Source organism: Hirundo rustica, chromosome 7, assembly GCF_015227805.2.
Source record: "Hirundo rustica isolate bHirRus1 chromosome 7, bHirRus1.pri.v3, whole genome shotgun sequence".
Classification (NCBI taxonomy): Eukaryota; Metazoa; Chordata; class Aves; order Passeriformes; family Hirundinidae; genus Hirundo; species Hirundo rustica.
This window is the reverse complement of record NC_053456.1, coordinates 20,292,209-20,304,312: the sequence shown is the minus strand read 5'-3', so window position 1 is coordinate 20,304,312 and position 12,104 is coordinate 20,292,209. Positions and strand designations below refer to the sequence as shown.

Below are 12,104 nucleotides of genomic sequence, written 5' to 3'. Positions count from 1 at the left end.
TACAGGACTTCAATTTTTATATAAGCAAAAAAATATGCACTGAAGCCAATTTCCATTCTGTTTATTCTCAGACTCTTAATATTTAAACTAAAAGTCACAAATACAGGTTAAAGAAAAGACATCAACAGCCCACCAGACCATGAACAACCAGCACAGACCACTTCAGATCTTCTCTGCATAACTGCTTGAAAAGGAAGGAACACTGTCCTATCTTGGCTAATGAAACTCATGAAATAAATTAAACAAAATGACTGGAAAATAAAGTTTTTAAAAAATTAATACACTAGTTGGCACTCAGTGGAGAAAGGGGAGAGGAGATGACATGCGGCCATTTCTCCTCTTTGTGCTTCTTAGTCAGCATCCGTATACAGGCATCACCCCCTAATCACAGGCAGTGGTGAGGTTCCCACACTGTCATTTTCTCCTAGCGAACTGAGAAAACAAGGTCTTTTCACCCCTCCCACTTAGAGTGTCAACCAGACCCTTTATCATATGAGAAACCTCTTCCTTGCAGCTGCTCTGTGTCCTCCCACACAAACACCCCTTCCTAAAGGAGATCACCAGCTCTTGCTTTTCCTCTCTTTTACTACTGTAATTACTGGGAATTTTCACTTCTTCCACTAGTGTCGTTGACAATTTCTTCTTTGTCTGTGCCTCTCTGGGGTAGCAGAAGGGCTGGGCACTCCCCTGAAGACACCTCTTGCCCCTGAGTGAGCTGAATCCAGGAGAAAAGTAGGGACTGACTGCAGGTACAGAAGTCCCCTGAATAACTGTGCATCACGAAATTTCTCTCCACCCCACCATCAGCACATATCAACAGCATGTTGCTGACCTTCTCTACCCTGTGCCTTTGAGTTAGGGTGTCCAACACTTGTTTTTCCTCCCATACAAAAGCAATGCACGTGTGAAAACACCTGATGCTTTGTTCCAATGCCAGCACAAGACTTTGGGGAGGTTGGCACCATGGCTGCTCACCATACACCCCAAGTACTGGAAGGCAGGAGGAGAGCAGTGAGACAGAAACCAGTTCAAATGCTGACTTCATGGTCTGCAAAGGGGTGTGAACCGGGGATAAAGGAAAAGGAGAGCAGTACAGACAAGACTGAGCAGCCTTGATGCCTAGAAAGTGAAAGCCAAGTAAGAGTTGCTATTTCTCAAATCCCATCTTCATTGCTAAGTGCCCTGTTTGTGGCTAAGAGGTGACAGCAGTCTCTTCTGAGCAGAGGAACTGCTCCCAGTTACACCAGCTAGGGAGGGGGAATTCACAGGAATTGGCTGCTCCAGCCTGGACTCCTCAGCTGCCGCACTGACAGCTGGTAAAGCATGCAGGCAATCCCTACCGACCCTGGGCTGCATGCTCAAACCGTGCTGCACTATTAGAAAGCTATTTATAAATCCAAGAGTGAAACCAAATGCCCCTGCTCTGGCTTCTTTAAAAGGCCAAACTCAGCCTTCAAATTGATCTATTTCTAGCCATCGGTTCAATCACTGATTCCAGCGCAGGAGCTCCCCCATCCAGGCCTACAATTCCTGCTGACTTAGCAAGGTCCATGTTACAGCCACAGCAAGATGTGAAACTAGGCAGTATGAGGATTTGACAAAGTGAAGTTTCTTGCTGTTCAAGCCATCCTGTTACAAATAAAGGAAATTGCACTTGCACAGCAGTGCCTCACCCTCTAATCCTTTAGGTTTTTTGCATCTCTGTCCTCCAGTCCTACTCAACAAATACAACTTCATACTTGATATTCTGACCCCCCTTGTTGCATTAAAGAAGTCCCTGAGCAGTTGGCTTACAAAAAGCCTCCTTCCTAAGTTTGCACAGACCATCTCCGAGGCCAGGAAGGGTTTGCATGAATATAGCAGTCTGGCTGTGAGAACCACAATCATCACACTACATATGCATTAAACATGCATCTAAACCAAGGGTCCTTGTAAACCAACAGACAAACAACCAAACCCCTCAACCTAATAACGATCTAGAGGAAAATTTTTTCTAAAAGAGAACAACAGCTTTCTAAAAACATTCCCTGTTTTCTGAAACATAAATGGAGTTTCAAGTCCCCTTGTGAAATTGCAATAAATATTCTTCATTATTTTGCCACTTTATTAGCTATTTTGAGGACTGAATTACATGGAATATTCCACATAAAATGTTCTTGGTAGCATATATTAATTTTATAAAGCTCCAGTATGGTCCATTTTCACATGGAGGTTATCTGTTGCAAATGAACACAGTGATATTACTGGGATGTAGAAGAAGCATCATTCTGTCTGATGCAAGAGAAACTTGCAAAAACCTTTAGAGGGTGAATAATCAGTCTCTGTAACAGCTTTCCTCTTTAGAGTTTTGGAATAGCTTGTTTCCCTTCAAGTGCCAAAAAACTCTAGAGGGGAAGCAGTTGTTTCCTGCATACCAAAATGCTTTGTCATTTACCCAAAAAAGCTGCCTGAAATAGTTGCTAACATTCTTTTCCCCACCTTTCCAAATAAATGTGCAAATATGTAAAAAAAGTTGGTCTGTCTTCTCCATCCTCTCATTCACCTTTGACACGGATCAATCCCCTTACAGCAGCCAGTGCTCCCCTGGACAACAGATGAGGACATGTTCCGAATTTCCAATTCCCATTCCAGCTGCAAAGTCTCTCCTTCCTCTCACTACTGCATTTAGCAGAATATGTTTATGGGTGCTTATGGGAGAGATGAATAGCCTTTTTAAGGAGTGGCATGGGCCGCAAGGACAAAAATGCCACTGGCAGGAAACTGGTGGTGTAGGAATTGTGTCACAGGATCTCCAACATGGTATCGAGGAGTGATGCAATGAGGACATTCAAGAAATTGCTCAGCAAAGTGGGTAAGTTGATCTCAGAAATCACTGATTTCCCAGAGTAGTGCATTAGCAAGTAGCATTGGATTCTGTAGAGACCCAGAACACAATAGAAAACATCAGTAGAAGTTTTTTCTTACCTCCCAAGAGTACCTTCTAGACAACCTGTCCTCAAAGAGGTGGGAGCAGCTGCCTCACCCCATGGCAGCCCCACACTTTACCACATCCTCTTTGTCTTCACTCCTAGTTTTCACGGTTGATACTAGGTGTGTTCACCCACTTACTCACCTTTGCTAGCACCACGGGACAAAGCAGATACAGCTCTTGCAGTTTCATGGAAAACCCTGAAAAAAAATGCAGCAGAAATGTACCAAGTACCTCCTGATGTCAAGATACAACATGAAGCCCCCAGATACTGTTCTTCCACAGACCTGAGATAACACATGAAGCATGCTGGGTTTTATTCCTCTGCTCCTTCTCTATAGTCTCATTCTATGCAATGCTTAACCAGCTGCACCCAGCCCTGTGCCTAAATAAAATAAAATTAGAGCCATAGCATTCAACCGGCAGGCAGCTTCTGGTCACTCAAGCACGCAAGTTCTTGGCAGATTTTGCATTCTAGCTTGCAGCTTTACAAGCACAGAAATGAATGATAATAATTCTATAAACTGAGATTTTCTGACGCTTCTGGGAACTGCTGGCTGGCATCTTGGGACAATGACAAAGACAGAAGCATTTCTTGCAGGGGCCACGTACAGCATCATTACAGAATCTTGGGTGACTTCAGCACATTAATGCTGATAATGAGCTTAGGGCAGTGCAGATTATCACACATGGATGAGCATTCAATTACTCACCCTGTGGTTAACACGCAGTGAATGCAAAGACTACAGCCATGCAGGCCTCCACAACTTTCATTTCATAAAGCACCATTAAATCTCCATCAAATAATGACAGCTTTGTCCCCAAGGGCTGGGGCTGAGCCCATCTTGTTTTGCAGAGCCCTTGGAAAACCAACTCAGACCCTCTCCCACTGATACAGTAGGCAGTCACCACCTGAAGTGCTGACTTTGACATGAAAATATTCCTACTTCATTCCCTGCCTCAAATATCCTCCCAGCTTTACAGACAAGATGCCGTTTTGTAGTTCAGCAGTCTCAAAAATAAAGAGATCTCCCTTGAAGTCCTGAAATGTATATTTTGATTTCTTTTTTCAAGACCTAGTTTGAGGAATTGATCTTTTTTATCACACAGATGTGAAACATTAAGTGTAGTTGATGTGGAAAAATTCTGTAATGGAACAAAATTATTTCTAGGACTCTTGCCACAACCTGTGAAGCTGTATTCAAAAATCAATGAGACTCATGATGGTAAATATACCATCAGCAATGGCTTTGCTTCCTTGTGAAGATATGTCCTCAGAAAAAAATAGTATTTTCAAGGATTTTTATATGCCTAAATAAGCTGATACATTCTTTGGAGATTTTCTTTGGGACTGGAACAGGGAAAGAGCTTAATTACCACTGAAAACAAGGTAATTTTAAAATCAAAGTTAGATGCTCAAACAATCAGGCACTTTTTTATCTGTCTGCATATTTAAGCACCTGTATATTGAAGACATACCATCCCTGCAGTGTTATTGTACTATATGTGTTAGCACCACTCTTAAATAAATAAATTCTTACTCTAACAAAATCATTTATCTGAAGATTGTGCCCTCACCAAAATGATTATTAATACTAGGAGTTAAAATGCTACTAACTAGTAAATCAGGTTATTATTTTTAAAAACAGCATTAAATAGAATCTTTTCACTGCTTTAAGAGTGGATTATTTATTTGGATGCAGTTTTCTAGAATTATATTAAAAAAAAAAAAAAAATGAAACAAACTAACAAAATTGTAGTCCACAGATATTTCTCCTGGGTTCGTTCTTTTAGTGCTGGTACAAGCTGTCTTTAAAATTCACTAAGCTTTGTCACAAAAAGTATTTGGGGAGCTAGCAGAACTGATACTCCCAATTCACATAACTTCTGGGCACAGCTTCTGCTCTTAGACTGTGCAGTAAATACAAAGTGGAAACCCTTTCCATTTGGTAAGTGTAGGCAGGCTGCCCTTGCCCTGCTCCAGAAGTGAACCAAGGCACAACACTGAACAGTGATATTTGGAACAAAATTCTGCCATTCAAGGCTGTTGTTATTTTGTGACCTACAAAAGTGCAGCTACTTAGATCAACTTCTGGGACACTATTTCAATACAGTATTTGAAAGGGGTGAAAAGGCAGATGACAGAACAAAATCAACATTTCCAGCTTCTTGTCCCTGTCAGTTCTGTAACCAAACCAATATAAGACTAAAGCTTTCAAGGTGTTAAGTTTTTCATAAAAAGCTAACTGCCAAACCTTCCCAACTCTGCTGCTGGAGCTACAGGGGAACAAGCGTGGATGGAGACTTACAATTAAACTCTCTAGGACACCATCTACATTGCCGATTTTCTAGCAATATACACCCAATACAGTGACACAAAAATCTGCTTTATTCTCCTTTCACTTAAGCCTCTCTCCAGATGACATAAATTGGTCCTTCTGAAGGTGAGTTGTAAGCACTCACATGCATGCTCATGTTGTGACAAGAAGAAAGCTTGGACGTATTGTACAAAGGATGTGGACCATCTGACTTGGGTGCTGCCAAGCAGAACCTGCCCATGAGTTTCTAAATTTTTGAACTTTAAAATAAAGAGAAGAATGAGCACTGGAACATCAGTTATTGCTGGAGAGTAAGATAGTGCTAAGTCCAGTTTTAGAAATCAGTAATGTAGGCCATAAACAGACAACACAATAACATTTCTGGAGAGCAACTACATTGAACTCCAGTTCCCTAACTGAAACCGGATACTGGTTTTGAAGACAGAAAAGTGCCTGTTCCCCAGCTTGAGGCAGGATCCCATTCTTTTAATGATGAAAACAGTGTTGTGGCTATTATCATTAACTGACAAACAAAAGAAATTCTTAAAAAATAAGAAGAAAACTAAAAAGGTCTTCAGCTATGCAGTTAAAATCCAACGTCCTCATGTTTTGCTGATTTTCTGACTGACACCATCCCCACATTTTCAATGTCATATAGAATACAAAAAACAAATGTAAATGGGACAGAGGAGTCATGCATGACAATCTAAACTGGAATCAGCAGATTCCACCACACACACCCCCACTGCCTGCCCCGATCCAGCGCAAAAAGAAAAAAAATAATTAGGCATTTGCATTTTTTTTTATTTGCTGATTAATTTTTCACAGCTTTGCAGATACTTTAAAGTAATATTGTCACAACAAATTTGTGCCTAAACAGATAAAAAGCCCTATATACTTGCAAAAGACCCAGCAGCAACTACTCAGGGAATGGATTCCTTGGAACTGAGCATTCATAATCCAGTGCCTACTGTGCATTCACTCCCTTCAATGACTATGGTAATTAGGTTGTCTCATGTTATTGTGACCTACAATCTATCTATGGAGACACTCCAGGGGAGCTCTGGATCTTAAATCTACTAATTTCACATTTAGAATGACTCAGGCATTACAACAATGCTGAATTGATATGCAGAACATTCAGATAATTTTAAACACTTGAATCATTGTCCTCACATGTAAAAAGATCAGGGCTTCCTTCAAGCACACATTGTGCAAATTCTTTGGGTGTGTCACAGCACACTGAAACGATGTTTGCTGAAATGCAACTGGGCCATGGAAGTGGTAGTTGATTAAGTGAAAAATAAGGAGCCTCAGGCACAATGACCTTTATAGACGACACACAAAATTTAAGCTGAGATTTACAGCAAACTTTTCTGGTCAGCTTTTCCTATGCTGATAATAAACCACCATATACGGTTAGTTCCTTGCATAAATTACAACCGTCTCAGGAAATGTTCCTCAGTCATCTAGCTTCTGGCTTTAGCAATAGGTATCACTTGATCCAATCCTAACAACAGGTCAGACAAAGCTACAGTCTAAGTAATACCATCACATTAAATAGTTCCTCAGTCACTTAGCAGTGGCAGTCCTAGATGATTAATAGCACGGTCTCGCTCTACTCGTTCATTATAGACAAATGGGTAATCATACAGAAATTTTGCAAACAAGTTTCCACTTTAGACCAGAGCATCAACCCAGCTCAGGCAAACAACCTAGAATCTAAATCTGTATAAGAGTTTCGGGAATCTTCTTACCATCTCCTGGACTCAAACCTAACCCAACTGCCAGACAGGTCATAACAAGCAAATATTCTCTACAAATTTCTGGACATTGACAGATGAGCTCTGCGCGTCTTGCAGCAGCTGCTCTTTCAGAACATTGCTAACCCCACGTTCCCAGCCCTTCACCAGGAATCTGGGGATGAGAGAAGGAAGGCAGAAATACACATTTCCCTTCAGTGCTGAAAAAGGATGCAAAGGCAGAGGAGGGCAGACACCTTAGACTGAAAAATGTCAAATTGCCTCATAAGATTTGACAAGAATCTTCCACAACTCTTATTAATGCAATAAATTCATTTTGGGGAGGGTCAAAAATATTCAAATCACTGCCACAACAAATGCTTATAATTATACCCTATGAGTTAGATTGAATATAAAGTATGTACAGGTTCTCCACTGAGAAAACTGGATGTATTTGTCTTTTTTAATTGAATCTAGCCATATAAAATGATCCTGGTAAGTAGATTACAGATCTTACATACTGGGCCCCCATGTGGTTTGCCTTTAATATTTGTGCATTCAATTACTGTTTTTAAAAAGCAGGAATTATTCATTGCAATCCTAATGCTATATTTATTCAGGATTTAGGCCTATTTTAAGATTAGACCTGAGTTAATTGTACCAAACTATCAGCAATGTTGGAGTCAGACTACTATAACTCATTATCACATATCTGCCTGATACCTGCATTCTACAAAACTGTGAAGACGAATAAGAGAATACTTCCTCTTGCTACCGATGGAATAAAATTAGAGGATGTCTGGGAAGTCTGAAAAGCAGTTCTATCCAGATGCTCAAGTAAAATACTTATTTTTGAATGAAAAAAGTTGAAACGTGAAAGCTGTTCTAATAAAAATATGTACGACAGAGGTAATTTACATCTCCCTCCATAACTCACAGGAAAAAATTAATTGTGGTAGCAAGAAGGCATTGCAAGAATCCACATTATGGACGTGCATCAATTACTGCATGCAACACACATTAGGAAGAGGTGAATAGTCAGCCATTCCCTTCCTTTCCTTACAAGGGATTCACTGGCATCTCTACCAGACCTGCAGAAGGATAGTGCTTTAGGCATCTCAGCACACATGGACCAGACACTGCCCAGAGCAAGGTTAGAGAATGGCCCTCTCCTCTCACCACACAGCACCAGCCTTCACTTCATCAGCAGTTCCTTCACAACAGCACTTTCGTCTGGGTTCCTCCTCTCAGCTTTTGCAAAACAAAGAGGAAACTTTGAAAGACAAAAGTAAATGGGGACAAACGACCTTCAGAGTTCCATTAGACTGTCACTATTTATGCATTTATGCCTTAAATATCGCAGCAAATTGCAACTATACCCTTTCTTTCTAAGTCACTTGTTATCAATTTCTTTGTTTAACCATTAGCTATGTAAGCATATGTATTTACCTTATTTCTGGCCTGTCTCCTCCACACTTCCATTGCAATTCCTAGGGAGGTTCCCACCGCAGCTTTGAGAAAAGCCTTCTTAAGCATCATGTTACAGACCTTGCAGAAATCCTGTCTTTGACCTTGTTTTAGGTGAAAAGTACTGCAGAAGTCCAGTACAACCACAAGTGGTTCCAACTCTGGAGATATACAGATTATATTATTTATCTAATGAAGATGAAATGTTACCTTAATTTATAAGAAGAGATTAAAGAACAAGGGCAGTAGCTGCCAGGATAGGAAGAAATGCAATTCCTAGGAAAACATTTGCTTTCATGAATCAGTAAAACAGCACTGTAAATCTGCACCATATTTCTCATGGGGGGTGGGGAAAGTAAGAAGATCGTTACCAAGAGTCTGGTTGTTATTCCTATGTTGCAAAAGGATCATTGCTTGCAAAATCAATATTTTACGTAGGTAAGAGCAGGAAATTAACAATAATCACCACAGTTTTCAATGCAGGACAATGTAAGCTTTCATAATGTAGAATAAAAGCCTTAGTCATTAAAAAAAAAAGGCATCCATAAATATACAGGTATAGGCATTCTGGACTTCTCTATCAAAGCTGAGTAATGAAGAAAGATAGCCAGGTTCAGACCTTACTTCTGACAACTATACTACTAGTATGCATCAATTTACATCAATTTCACAGAACTCCACACTCCAAGCTTCCAATTCAGGCTGAAGTTTTCTTTTTTTTTTTTTTTTTCCTGAGTAAATGCATCCTGTACTTGCACTTAAGTTCCATAACAGAACAGAAACAAGCAGGCATTCTTTAAGTTACAGCATACAGACAGCACTAAGCAGAGTACCTTCAAAATAAGAAGGCATATGATACGTCCTTTTGTCTCCTAATATACAATGCCAAGGAATTTCTCTGTTTAATTACATAAAAATGGCATTTTCAGCAAATGTTTTTAATATAGAAGATGTAAATGTTTCTATTACTATTTGGTTAGAAAAAATGAAATTACTTGGAGGTGGTAATTTCTACCTTACGCAGAAAAGACGATGCCAAAGAGTCCAGGAATTCCATTATAAGGTGGCTGTTATTAAAGAAGAAATAGTCTAAAAATGTTGAGGACTCAAATGGTTTCTGATTTTGAAACAGGCAATCTGTCTGAAATTCTAGTCAGAGACTGAAGTGGGAACTCTCCCTTTGGGATTTATCTTATATGGAAAATAAATGTTTACTGTGGAATAGTTCTGTAAGGTATACATGAATCATTTTTAACCACAGTATTTCATAGATAAACACAACTGCTGTATTTATAATGAAAATTAATTCAGTTACATAGATAGTTCAGTTCATAAAACACCTGACAGAATGGAAAAAGTATTTGACAAGTCCTAACTAGTATTTTTTCTTTAATCTTTCAGCTGTTTTTTGGTTGTGAAAGAAAAAGCAATGAAAAGTATACACAGAAAGAAAAATCTGATTGGAAACAAAATCCATTCTCCAAAATGCTGGGTGCAGTTGCAGGGATCAATAAGCAAAATTAGATAGAAAAAGCCTGCTTAGTCTGATGTAGACTGGGCCCAGAGCTGCTTACTTTCATGCAAATGCCCAACTAATCTCTCTCTTGTTTGACACAACAGAGGGTCAAATCACACAGGTGTTCATTTCCAGGTGTTTCTCATATATTGCCATTACTTAATTATTCATTCATCTCATTTGGTGAGGCTCTAGGAGTTGGAGTCAATAATTCCTGATCCCCTAAGCTTTTTTAATAATCTATCCCATATTTCCCTCTTTGTGTATGTAAATATATAAATATCTATTTATTCCTCCCTTGTATGTAAACAATATCACGGGTCTCTGAGAGGACAATGTCTTGCACAAAAGCAGTCACCACCTGAGTCTCTCTGGACTCAAATGGAGCTCCAATGCAGAAGCAAGGAAGAAAAACACAAATCTGGATATGCTCTTATAATATAGTTAAAAATGAACTGGATTTTTAAGGACAACTTTGAAGGAAAAGTGGACAGCTAACATGTCAAGACAAAGAATGGAGTTGCTGCTAATGACCCTGTCTTCTACTGCTTAGTAAGCTAATTATATTAAAGAAAACCAGAGCAGGGGAAATTAGAAAGCATGTTGATGTTTCTATTCCTTCCAAATGAAAACAGTATCCAGCATGATGCAGGAAAGCCCCTTCAGGTTACATACTCTGAGAAAGCTATTGTATATAGCTTTGGCAAAGCCAAACAAACACACTCACTATACTTGGGTTTTAATAGCCAAAGGCTATCCCTACTATGGCTGTGCCCTCATGCTTTACATGTGCTCAATAAAGCAGAAATCCACCTTTCATGTCGGACCCCAAATGAATATTACAGCTTAAAGTGGAATTGAAGAACAGAAATTATCTCCTGGAGCCAAATGTGTTTGATAATCCTGGAATCAGTAATAAAACTCTTCTGCAATCTTTTGCACAGAGCTTCCAAGAAGTCTTTTACACAGAGGTATTTTCTGAATTTGTATTACAAAGCTACCGCTTAGTAGCCATGGTTTCCAGTAAAAAGCTATTTGCAAGTTCCTATTCCCAAAACATGACTACTGGAGCTTCGTAAGAATTCTGTCAGCTCTGCTGAAATAGCCGTGGGCTCACAAGCATGCCCAGCAGCTCCAAGCAGCTGACACAGCTACTGCCAAACGCCCACCCTCCTGCCGGGGCATAGCAGGGCTCCTGAAAAGCTGCACAGTGTAACATGTACACACAGTGTACGCCTGCCCGTCCCTACTTGTATCCCATTCTTGAGGTGTGAGCATGAAACCACCCTTCTAACAGAAAATATATATATAAACTAAATAAATAAATATTTTAAAATACATTATATTCTTTTGCTAAACTCTGATGTAAAAGATGGAAAATAATCCAGACAAGCCATTAATTTTAAATCAGAAAATACTTAAATTAGAAAATCTTAACCCATTTGGGATGGAGGACAACAAGTCACCTTTTCGGCACCAACTTAGTGGCATGATCCCAACCTATTAATCCCATTGTTTTACTGTGCTCCAGAAAAACCTACATCCTGATGGTGTAAGTGTCCAGGAGACTCACTCTATAGTATGCAGTGACCTGCCAAGAGATCCTTATGAATTTAAGGCTATGCTTGCCTGCCACAGCTAACACAATATCATGGCAAATACTTTAATTACACAAAGATCAGAAAATTCTGAGAGTGACAGCTCCCAGTCTCAGGTATAGTGTTTATCTCAGGCATAAAATCAGCATCAAGAACTATATATGCAACAAGGAGATTTGTTGCTGCAGACCTGTGTATCTGAACATAGCACTAGTACAGCAGCACTCTGTGCTGACCTCACAAACTGCCAGGTGTAGAAAACACAACAGAAACATCTCAATTTCTTGACAGAAGCAGAAAAGCCGAGAACGGCATTTCAGCTGCTGTAAGTTGCCTTCAGTAGCAGCAGGCCAGCTGGAACACCACCCACACTTCCCTGGGGTTTGCCACACCAGGAGACTCCTTCCTGCCCCTCCTCAGATCTGCTGGACTATCCAACTCCTCCGTGCACTCAAGTGAACTCAGTGCAGCCTGGAGAGCAAGCTGTGCAGAATT

The 12,104-nt window shown here is 39.9% G+C and overlaps 1 long non-coding RNA gene across 1 annotated transcript in view; it reads right to left on the bottom strand.

The window, feature by feature from the left end:
* Positions 1 to 2,822: 2,822 nt before the first annotated feature.
* LOC120754921 (uncharacterized) overlaps positions 2,823 to 12,104 on the bottom strand; it is a 66,389-nt gene continuing 57,107 nt past the window's right edge. Inside the window, exons 5-6 of the long non-coding RNA XR_005701605.2 lie at positions 3,113 to 3,168; positions 2,823 to 2,913 (exon numbers count right to left, since the gene is read on the bottom strand). This is a non-coding gene — a long non-coding RNA (uncharacterized LOC120754921). The remainder of the gene's footprint in view (positions 2,914 to 3,112; positions 3,169 to 12,104) is intronic.